The following is an 11,877-nucleotide window of genomic DNA, read 5'->3' as shown; positions in this document are numbered from 1 at the left end:
AAATTATTTATTCTTAAATATAAAGCATGAAAACATTATAATACCATAGCATTTACTATTATTTTTAAATTTTTACATAAATCTTAAAAAACTGTCTCAAGAATATATGTTTTTAGTTATATCCTTTGGTTTTAAGAACGTCAGATATACGTATTTATGTCAAAAGTTTCAGTATTACCTTTGTGGCACCATTTAATAACGTCCACAAACGTTCTGTGTTTGCTGGGTAATAAAGTTCAATGTAAAAACACCTATTATTAATGAACTTGTGAGAACTTCATATAAAATTAACAACTGAGCAAAGTATAGTACCATAGAAATAAAAAAAATAATGCTGCATGTTATTTTTTCACATTACCTTTCTGTAGATTTTTCCTTTGTTACTACGTGAATGATCCGGTTCAGTAGTGTTGTAGTAGTTGCCTGCAGTACCTGCAGTTTGTACCGGTTCAGTAGTGTTGTAGTAGTTGCCTGCAGTACCTGCAGTTTTTACCGGTTCAGTAGTGTTGTAGTAGTTGCCTGCAGTACCTGCAGTTTGTACTGGTTCAGTAGTGTTGTAGTAGTTGCCTGCAGTACCTGCAGTTTGTACCGGTTCAGTAGTGTTGTAGTAGTTGCCTGCAGTACCTGCAGTTTGTACCGGTTCAGTAGTGTTGTAGTAGTTGCCTGCAGTACCTGCAGTTTGTACCGGTTCAGTAGTGTTGTAGTAGTTGCCTGCAGTACCTGCAGTTTGAAACAAATGATAGAGACAATAGGCAGATCATTGATGTATATAAGAAATAGGAGAGGTCCCAAGATGCTGCCCTGTGGCACTCTAACAGTCATTGAATAATAATTCATAATTTTTTTTTTTTTAGTGTGCCTGCGGCCTGGTCCTCGACCAGGCCTCCACCCCCAGGAAGCATCCTGTAATAATTGACTCACACCCAGGTACCTATTTTACTGCTAGGTAACAGGGACATAGGGTGAGTGAAAGTGAACAAATTGTTTACCATGGTTTATAATTTTATCAGTGTCAGACACAATTACATCTTACTCATAAATACTATTATATACCTCACTTGTTGTAACATATACACACATGAAGTGTATTATGTAGCATTATCTGTAATCAACTGATTTTCAGAGCTGCTCATTACAAAATACTCTTTAAAAAATTGCTTCTTAACAATAAGAGCATTTCAATATATCCATAATCATCTGTATCAAACCTTATTACAGGTAAAACCAGTAGGCAGTCTACTGTATTTTATCAAACCCTTATTAGAATAATAGATCTTGTAATAATTTTGCAAAAATAGTGGCATTTACTATTTTTAAAAGATTATTAAAAAATTTACCGATATGGTGCATTCGGAAGACAAACCCAATTTTTCACTTTTGACAATTGAGCACCTGCTACATCCAGATTCTAGGGAGGAAAGGAAGGACGATCTTACTGGATCCCATAGCCTCTCCGAGGCACAAACCAGGCTTGTACACAACCCTCCCCCTGCACCCGAGCTATGTCAACAGGCCGTTCTCCCTCTTCGCCCTTACATCATCACACACAGATCACAACAACGTGATGCATCAAATGAACAAATCCACAAGGGCCGTGATGAGGATTCAAACCTGTGTCCGGGAGCATCCCAGACACTGCCTTAATCGACTGAGCTACGACAGGGTAAAAGGGTTGAAATCGAACTTCTACTGAACTTCCTGGATCCTTTTACCCTGTTGTAGCTCAGTCGATTTAGGCAGTGTCTGGGATGCTCCCGGACGCAGGTTCAAATCCTCGTCACGGCCCTTGTGGATTTGTTCATTTGATGCATCACGTTATTGTGATCTCTGTGTGTGATGATGTAAGGGCGAAGAGAAAGAACGACCTGTTGACATAGCTCGGGTGCAGGGGGAGGGTTGTGTACAAGCCTGGTTTGTGCCTCGGAGAGGCTATGGGATCCAGTAAGATCGTCCTTCCTTTCCTCCCTAGAATCTGGATGTAGCAGGTGCTCAATTGTCAAAAGTGAAAAATTGGGTTTGTCTTCCGAATGCACCATATCGGTAAATTTTTTAATAATCTTTTAAAAATAGTAAATGCCACTATTTTTGCAAAATTATTACAAGATCTATTATTCTAATAAGGGTTTGATAAAATACAGTAGACTGCCTACTGGTTTTACCTGTAATAAGGTTTGATACAGATGATTATGGATATATTGAAATGCTCTTATTGTTAAGAAGCAATTTTTTAAAGAGTATTTTGTAATGAGCAGCTCTGAAAATCAGTTGATTACAGATAATGCTACATAATACACTTCATGTGTGTATATGTTACAACAAGTGAGGTATATAATAGTATTTATGAGTAAGATGTAATTGTGTCTGACACTGATAAAATTATAAACCATTGTAAACAATTTGTTCACTTTCAAAACTTGGGTAATTACATATGACAGTGTCAGACCACTGAGGAAGAATTGAAACAGGAATTTCCTCAAGTACTTTCATATTTCAGTAATACATCTTCAGAAGGAATCATTCCTCCTGAAGATGTATTATTTAAATATGAAAGTACTTACGGAAATTCCTGTTCCAATTCTTCTTTCACGGTCTGACACTCACATTTTTCACCACATGTTAATTTCCGTGATTTACAGACAAATTTATATACATACAAATAGACACATATATAATTATATATATATATATATATATATATATATATATATATATATATATATATATATATATATATATATATATATATATATATATATATATATATATATATATATATATATATATATATATATATATATATATGCATATAAATAAAAAACAAGTAAATTGTTACGGCCCTCTCGGGACGCAACGGGGTTCTTACTCTGATGTAGTTAGAGGAAGATATATATCCGGCCCCAAGCCAGTAGAGGCTATCAAGGGATGTGATCCGTGACGCAAGTAACTTAAAGGGAGTAGGGAAAGAAAGGTAAGAACTTAATATAATATAATATAACCATCACCATTTAAATATATAGAATAAAAGAGTACACAAGGGGGAGGGGTATTAACACTTTACAAGGGGATCAACACTGTAGTCTTCTGCTGGAGACTATGGATCCTCGAAGCTAGGTGCTGAGTCCGCGGTGCTTTCTTCGTGGCCTCAAGACGTGTCCTCTGAGAACGCCGAGCCTACCCTGGCCACAGGTCAGCCACAACACAGGTCCACTGGGGGCACCGTCGTGGAGGCCGTCAACCACACGTCCAGCAGGTCTGCTGGCAGGTACTGAGCCACCAAGGCTGGTACGGCCACTCCACGAACGATAAAAGGGGTACGCCCTAGACAGGAGTCTCGTGTGATATCACCAATCACCCTCCTGTCCTCAATACCCCAGTGGATTATCGTCTCCAACCGTCGGTCCCGGGTAAATCCTTCCACTGCCACTCCACTGGCAGGCTTAACACACCACAGTGTTCTTCCGGGGGGACGACGTCACGACAGCTGCAGCAAACTTCACTGTATGGAGACTGGCTGCCTCGGGTAGACTGACTCCACCTTCAACACAGTGGTCCCAGGTCGGCTCTGTAAGCAGACACGTCATTAATAACCGGGACACTAATACTCCTCACTTACGGTGGCGGGCGCAAACACCTGACGTATCCAGTCCATAGATGGCGCTGTCGTCGGAGCACCACCTCACCAGAGGTCAGGAGCGGCGGTGTTGAGCGCTGAACCAGACTGGAAACTGGTCCTCGAGGCCAGTACACGCTGTCCTCACTAGGTGTCGTCGTTCGTTTGGCGGGGGTTTCGGGAGCTGACCCACAGATGGCGAGTTTGTCACTGCTCCAGGCTCGGACGCTGGGTCCGGGTTCGTAACACCTCCCCACCAAAAAGAATTTGGTTTGGGGTTCTATAAAAAGAAACACAAACCAAATTAGTACGACGACACAACTCCAAATGGACACGCATGCTTTATGATCTGGAATTGCGAGGCTGTCTCGTCTACAGAATTGTCCTAATTGCCATTTCCGGCACAACGGGAGCTTGCAGATAGAAGGCAATGATCTGCCTGACGTAATCTTCCACGTCTCCCACATCTCCACTGCGATGTCAAGCAGGGGCATCATTTCACACCTCTCTAGTAAGGATCCGTGTAGACACGATCTGGGGTGACTCGACACTTCTCTGCGTCGAGGCACCAATGACAGCTGATCACAGACGGCATTTCTGGTACCGGTCCGATGGTCCTTCAGGGAGACAGGAACCTGGAATACAGGGGTCTGATAATTCAGAGTGATAGCGACAATGGGCAAGTCAGTACTTACTATACACTCCTCTACTAGGCCCACACCTAGTTCCAACAGGGCTGCTTGCTCACCGAAGATGGCATTCGCTCTGCCCCCGTCAGGTCGACCAACGTTCCGTATAACGCTGTGTTGAGGCTCAGCAGTCACGCGGGGGGTGTCAACCTGTCGGAAACAGTCACTCACATTATCACATATCGTACCTCCTGTATCATCTATCAGCTTCCAGGTCCCTTCTTCAACTGCAACACTTGCAGTGCAAATTTCTAATCCCAGGGACCTCTTCTCGATGTTCACGGGAGCCATCATCCTTCGGGTCGTCCACTGATCCTTACTGAGAACACAGAGAACACATAGGAGAACAAAACAAAATACCGGTAGGAAACATTTGGTAAGTCGAGGGATAAGTTTCCTGAGCTTGTCATGTCCATAGCCGGCTTCATTCACTAGCCTGGCTTTGACATAAGAGGACACTAGACCTTTTGAACACACCTCACATACCTCTGACGTCTGGGGAATCTCTGGCTGGTCCACTACACGCTGTAACTTGCCATACCGCAAGCACACATCCGCCTTCGCTCCAGACTCGTTGGTATCCGTGGGTGCCTGCACACGAGGCCCCTCTTCTAGCTCAGGTACCTCCGCCTTCTTAACCTCATGTTCCTGGACATTACCATTGCCTGTTGTCACCTCCGACCTTGCTGTTCTGGTAGACTCGTCCACAACCTTGGGAAGATTGATGCTCCAATCTGTCACCAAGTCGTTGGCTAGTACCACGTCAATCCCAGCCACAGGGAGGGTGTCGACTACTGCCAACTCACATGTGCCGCTGAAATAAGGCGAGTCAAGATGTACTGGCACTAAGGGGGCGATGTACTGCGTCCTAGGAAACCCAACCAGGACAACCTTTTGTCGCCCATCCACACTTACTCCCTCGGGTAACGAGCTCTTCATGATCAGGGACTGGGCTGCTCCACTATCTCTGAGCACTTCTACAGATCTACCAGTATGATCACTCGTTACATACCCGGTTGAAGTGTGAGGGGCCAACAAACTTGGTCCTTCCTGCGTCGTCGTAGACTGGTTTCCTACTGGTGGTGTAACACAGCTCATCATCATCACCTCCCTACGTGCGCTGCCACCTCTTCTGCCTCGGCACCTAGCAGCTATATGCCCTTTCTGCCCACAAGTCCAGCACACCATATTCCTCCTTGGACTCCGGTGTTTCGGACTACTAGGACTAGTCCTTCGAGGGCTACCTGGGGGCGTCTTCTTAGCACTTTGTGGGACGGGTCTTTCTTCTTCATCATGAGGTCTGTCGAACCGGCGCTGGTAATTCCTTGGGACGTACTTAGCAGACGGCCTATGAGTCAGGATGTACTCTTCAGCCATGGTGGCTGCTGCACTCAAGGTCTCTACCTGCTGTTCCTCTAAGTACGTCTTCAGGTCTACAGACAAACAATCCTTGAAGTCCTCGAGCAGAATCAGCTGTTCGAGGTCTTCCTTGGTCTCCACCTTCCGAGAGGCACACCATTCTTGAAAAAGTCGCTCCTTGATGGTGGCGAATTCGGTGAAAGTGTGCTCTGAGGTCTTCTTCAGGTTTCTGAACTTTTGCCTATATGCCTCAGGTACCAATTGGTACGCCATGAGCACCACTTTCTTCACCTTGTCGTAATCGCTGGAGTCGTCAAGGGATAACGTAGAGTAGGCGATTTGGGCCTTCCCAGTCAAGACTGACTGTATCATGATGGCCCAATTCTCCCTTGGCCACTCCAAAGAGGCAGCGACTTTCTCGAAGGCTGCGAAGAACTTCGAAACTTCTCTCTCGTTGAATTTGGGGACCATTTTTATATTCCTTACCGGATCGAAACCGCTTACTCCAGTTTGTCTCTGTTCAGCGCCTAGCCGTAATACTTCTAGTTCATGTTGTCTCTGTCTTTCCTTTTCTTCTCTTTTTCGTTCTTCTCTTCTTTCTTCTCTTTCTCTTTCTTCTAATTCTAAACGCCTCATCGCCAATTCTTTATCTTTTAACTCTCGTTCTAATTCTAACTTCTTCCATTCAATTTCTCGATTGATTTCCAAGGCACGCATCTTGACAGTTAGGAAGCTGATATTAAGCTCACCTGCATCGCTGTCAATGTCACTGCCCTTATCTTCCTTTTCTGTGGAAGCTATTTCCTCACCTTCCCTTGTACTAAGAGTCTCGCCTTCCTGTTTCTCTTCTGCCTTCAGGTGCCGGTGAACCTTGGACAAGATCTCCACACGGGAATCACTGGCACGGATCTTGATCTCCAGGTAGGCGCTCACTAGTACAAATTCCGGTTTGCTCAGATACTTTAATCTGGCAAGACAGTCCACTCTGTTCAGAAAAGCCTGAACATCGTCCAGATCATCGATGGTAGCTTTCTCTGCCATTGTCACAGATAGAACACTGAACTAGCACTTAACACACCGCTTACACGTTAGCGCTTAACGCACCGAGCACTGTTCTACGCCAATATTGCACTTTATCGCACCAAACACTGCACTTGCCAATATTGCACGTAATCACTCCGGGCACCGCACTACCCAATATTGCACCGAGTCCAAGCGAACACTTCGCTCTACAATATTGCACTGAATCACTGAGCACCGCACTAGTCAATATTGCACTTAATCGCTTAATCACAGCGAGCACCGCACTGCACAATATCGCACTTAGTCACTCTGAGCACCGCACAGGACGTATAACGTCACAATCGTCACACACAGGGGGAATTATATACAGGGATTACGCCACTTCACCACCCCTGTCAAACATACTTAACAAGGGGACGGATCCCGCTGGGGATGCCAATTATGTTACGGCCCTCTCGGGACGCAACGGGGTTCTTACTCTGATGTAGTTAGAGGAAGATATATATCCGGCCCCAAGCCAGTAGAGGCTATCAAGGGATGTGATCCGTGACGCAAGTAACTTAAAGGGAGTAGGGAAAGAAAGGTAAGAACTTAATATAATATAATATAACCATCACCATTTAAATATATAGAATAAAAGAGTACACAAGGGGGAGGGGTATTAACACTTTACAAGGGGATCAACACTGTAGTCTTCTGCTGGAGACTATGGATCCTCGAAGCTAGGTGCTGAGTCCGCGGTGCTTTCTTCGTGGCCTCAAGACGTGTCCTCTTAGAACGCCGAGCCTACCCTGGCCACAGGTCAGCCACAACACAGGTCCACTGGGGGCACCGTCGTGGAGGCCGTCAACCACACGTCCAGCAGGTCTGCTGGCAGGTACTGAGCCACCAAGGCTGGTACGGCCACTCCACGAACGATAAAAGGGGTACGCCCTAGACAGGAGTCTCGTGTGATATCACCAATCACCCTCCTGTCCTCAATACCCCAGTGGATTATCGTCTCCAACCGTCGGTCCCGGGTAAATCCTTCCACTGCCACTCCACTGGCAGGCTTAACACACCACAGTGTTCTTCCGGGGGGACGACGTCACGACAGCTGCAGCAAACTTCACTGTATGGAGACTGGCTGCCTCGGGTAGACTGACTCCACCTTCAACACAGTGGTCCCAGGTCGGCTCTGTAAGCAGACACGTCATTAATAACCGGGACACTAATACTCCTCACTTACGGTGGCGGGCGCAAACACCTGACGTATCCAGTCCATAGATGGCGCTGTCGTCGGAGCACCACCTCACCAGAGGTCAGGAGCGGCGGTGTTGAGCGCTGAACCAGACTGGAAACTGGTCCTCGAGGCCAGTACACGCTGTCCTCACTAGGTGTCGTCGTTCGTTTGGCGGGGGTTTCGGGAGCTGACCCACAGATGGCGTGTTTGTCACTGCTCCAGGCTCGGACGCTGGGTCCGGGTTCGTAACATAAATGTAAATAATTTTACCTTGCACCTAGATCCACCAAGCCTGTATGGCGCATGTTTCAGTACTTCGGAAATCTAGAACTATCTAGAATCTCTAATCTGCAATGAAACAATACATATTATTGCACTTACCAAAACATGGATGAATGTAGAAAATACAGAACTATTAGCTGAATATCAAATAAATGGATTTAATCTATTTCACACAGATAGATATATTAGACCGTGTATGTTAGGTAATACCTAACATACATGCCTCCACACACACTACATTTGAAATGTAGTCTTGAAAAGACTACATTTCAACAGAAACGTGCCACAGACCAGTCACAAGACTGAACCTCGTCGAGGCCAAACGTCTAAATGAGAGCATGAACAAGAAAGAAATAATTTTTTAACATCAGGCATCGTACACACACTGAATGCACCTGCAGACACACAACAAGCACTATCAATATAGCAAAGATTACCCCATAAAAAAAATTAAATTATTGACCAACATGAGAGAGGGTTGTGTTGATTGCCTGCAAATATTTAAATTGTTTAATGTATTGAATGGCATTTTTCAAGTTACAACATTTTTTAAATTACTGAACTAGGTTCTAGGCTTTGCTAGGCTTAATTCAATTATTACAGTATTACAGATGAGCCTAACCTAGCCTAGAACCCAGCGGGTTTTCTTCCTATTGGGGAGTGTTGTACATGCTGCTATGGCAGTGTGTCCACTCACAAGATGAGTGGCGCTGCCCAATAAACTCGCCCCTCGGGGCAAAATTTAAAAAAATTTAGAACCTAGTTCAGTAATTTAAAAAATGTAACTTGAAAAATGCCATTCAATACATTAAACAATTTAAATAATTTCAGGCAATCAACACAACCCTCTCATGTTGGCTAACCCTCAGCAGTGCTCAGGCCCCTGTGCCCAGGCCCTGGGGCCTGAGTCCTCAGTTCCATACACTAGCACTGCCAGGCCTCACCTCCACACACACACTAGCACTGCCAGGCCTCGCCTCCACATACACACTAGCACTGCCAGGCCTCGCCTCCACACACACACTAGCACTGCCAGGCCTCGCCTCCACATACACACTAGCACTGCCAGGCCTCGCCTCCACATACACCAGCACTGCCCGGCCTCGCCTCCACATACACACTAGCACTGCCAGGCCTCGCCTCCACACACACACTAGCACTGCCAGGCCTCACCTCCACATACACACTAGCACTGCCAGGCCTCGCCTCCACATACACCAGCACTGCCCGGCCTCGCCTCCACATACACACTAGCACTGCCAGGCCTCGCCTCCACACACACACTAGCACTGCCCGGCCTCACCTCCACATACACACTAGCACTGCCAGGCCTCGCCTCCACACACACACTAGCACTGCCAGGCCTCACCTCCACATACACACTAGCACTGCCAGGCCTCGCCTCCACATACACACTAGCACTGCCAGGCCTCGCCTCCACACACACACTAGCACTGCCAGGCCTCACCTCCACATACACACTAACACTGCCAGGCCTCGCCTCCACATACACACTAGCACTGCCAGGCCTCGCCTCCACATACACTAGCACTGCCAGGCCTCTCCACACACACTAGCACTGCCTGGCATAGCCTCCACATACACTAGCACTGCCCGGCCTCGTCTCTCCATAAACTAGCACTGCCCGGCCTCGCCTCCACATACACAGCACTATAGCCAGCACTAGAATCTAATAATATAATAAAATATAAGTGTTTACTTACGATAATATTTGCATGAAGCGTTTGTCCTCTGACTGCACTGACGACAAAATGGCCGCTCTGTTGATACTGGCCGGATGATGCTGTGACGTCACAGGTGAGGGCAGCAATGCGCATTTCGTCCCTCGACCCTTAATCATTCCCTCGTATATATAATTGGCGAGACAATTTACTTATCATTTACTTATCTTAGTTAGCAAATAGGGGATATTTGGCTAAGATTTCTGGTAGCAGATCGTTTTGAATGAAATATTTAAACATCTCTGGAACATTTATTATAAAATTGTCACTGAATTCAGTTCAATTCAATTCAATTGAAGTCTTTTGGCACTCCATCACATAGTGACAGACGGTGTGCTTGTTGAACCAGTTTACATTTGGTTAGGTCTACATCAGCAGATAATTAGAAATCCCAGAGAGAGTTGAAACACAGTTTAAGCCGAACAGTAGTAACATCTAGAAGTCTGCTGATTTTATTGGATGATCCATAGATGTGTGGCTCCTCTTGCATGATAGTATGATGATAGATGGAATTACTGGTGTCAATTTCACTTTGCCTCAGATCTACAAGATCTAGTTGAAGTTCTCGGTGTACTGCTGCTCTCAGATTACTCATTGACAATCCAAGGCTACACTCATACGTCTCCTTTAAAGGCAGATTCTTTGGCTAACTTATCAGCTCTATCATGCATTCGGAGGCCAACATGTGATGGAGACCACATGAAATGGACTCTGTTACCATCCTTAATAATTTTGTTGTATTTGTGTCTAGCTTCGGACACGAGCATGTTACAGTTATGTCTTAAAGAGTTGAGAGCATTTAAGGATGATAAGGAGTCACTTACAATTAATGTATCAAGTTTGGAGACTTGTACACATTTCAGTGCAAGGAGCAAGCAAATAGTTCAGTCTGAAAGGTAGAGGCCCAGTTGTTTATACGGACTCCCCACTCAAAGTATAGGCCATCGCCCATTGTCAGAACAACTGCACTTCCAGTTGCACCCGTGGTGCGGTGTAGGGAACCATCAGTGTATATGATTTGAGAGAGAGAATGCTCTGTGGACAGAGCATCAATATGGCTTAAGGCGTTGAGCTTTGCCTCAAGACGAAGTTTGGGCTGATCACTAATTTGCTTCTTGGGTGGAAAGGGAGGGATTAAAACTGGAAAGGGTGTAACCTCCCACGGTGCAGGAAAGTGCCGTTGTTGTTTCTCTTGGTACAAATCATGAACCTGATACATTCTGAGTTGAGTTCCAGTTTTTGTTATCCATTTGGAAAAATGCTGATCTTCAATAAAGAAATTCTGGAGGGATTCTGTGCAAGGACTAGGATGAGTTAGCCTAAGCATTTTAATACTAATTTGACAGTTAATTTCAGTAACACGATCAACAACGCTTGGAATATTAAGTTCCTTTCTCATATTAAGTATCTTTTGTTGTACGAGGGCACCCAAGGATTATCCTCAAGGCTTCGTTCTGCAATTTTTCAAGCCCTCCAAGCTTTCTTTCAGGCATCAAAACAAGCACAGGTGCAGCATAATCCACTAAAGATCTGATGTATGCAAGGTACATCATTTTGACAATTCTGACATTGGCACCATAGCCTGAGTGATAACCTGCAACAGCCTTGAGAGCTCGGAGCCTCTCTTTATACTGACGACAGAGTCTGAATACAACAGGACTATACAGTGGCACTTCAAGGCCAAGGTATTTGAATCTGTTTACATAGTCAAGCTGGGAGCCATCAGACAGTTGCATCTTGCGAACAGCTCCTCCCTGCCTGGGTGGGCGCCGATTTAGTATCTTTGTTTTCTCTGCTGAGATAAATAAACCTAGGTCCTGACATGAGTCTAATACAGAGTTAAGAGTGTTCTGCGTGTTAGCATACCCAGTGGTGTGTATCATTATATCATCAGATTATATCATATCTTTTATTTTAAATAATGCTGTTTTGTTGACCAAATTGTATTTT

At 45.1% G+C, this 11,877-nt stretch overlaps 1 long non-coding RNA gene across 1 annotated transcript; it reads right to left on the bottom strand.

Annotated features, from left to right (window-relative positions):
* Positions 1–588: 588 nt before the first annotated feature.
* LOC138355026 (uncharacterized) lies at positions 589–10,167 on the bottom strand. Its single transcript, XR_011223803.1, has 3 exons — positions 9,910–10,167; positions 8,174–8,251; positions 589–720 (listed from the first exon to the last, which is right to left on the bottom strand). It is a non-coding gene; the product is annotated as an uncharacterized lncRNA (long non-coding RNA).
* Positions 10,168–11,877: the final 1,710 nt, after the last annotated feature.

Source organism: Procambarus clarkii, chromosome 6 (assembly GCF_040958095.1).
Source record: "Procambarus clarkii isolate CNS0578487 chromosome 6, FALCON_Pclarkii_2.0, whole genome shotgun sequence".
NCBI lineage: Eukaryota > Metazoa > Arthropoda > Malacostraca > Decapoda > Cambaridae > Procambarus > Procambarus clarkii.
The sequence above is the reverse complement of the archived record's forward strand: the minus strand, read 5'-3'. Positions and strand labels throughout refer to the sequence as shown.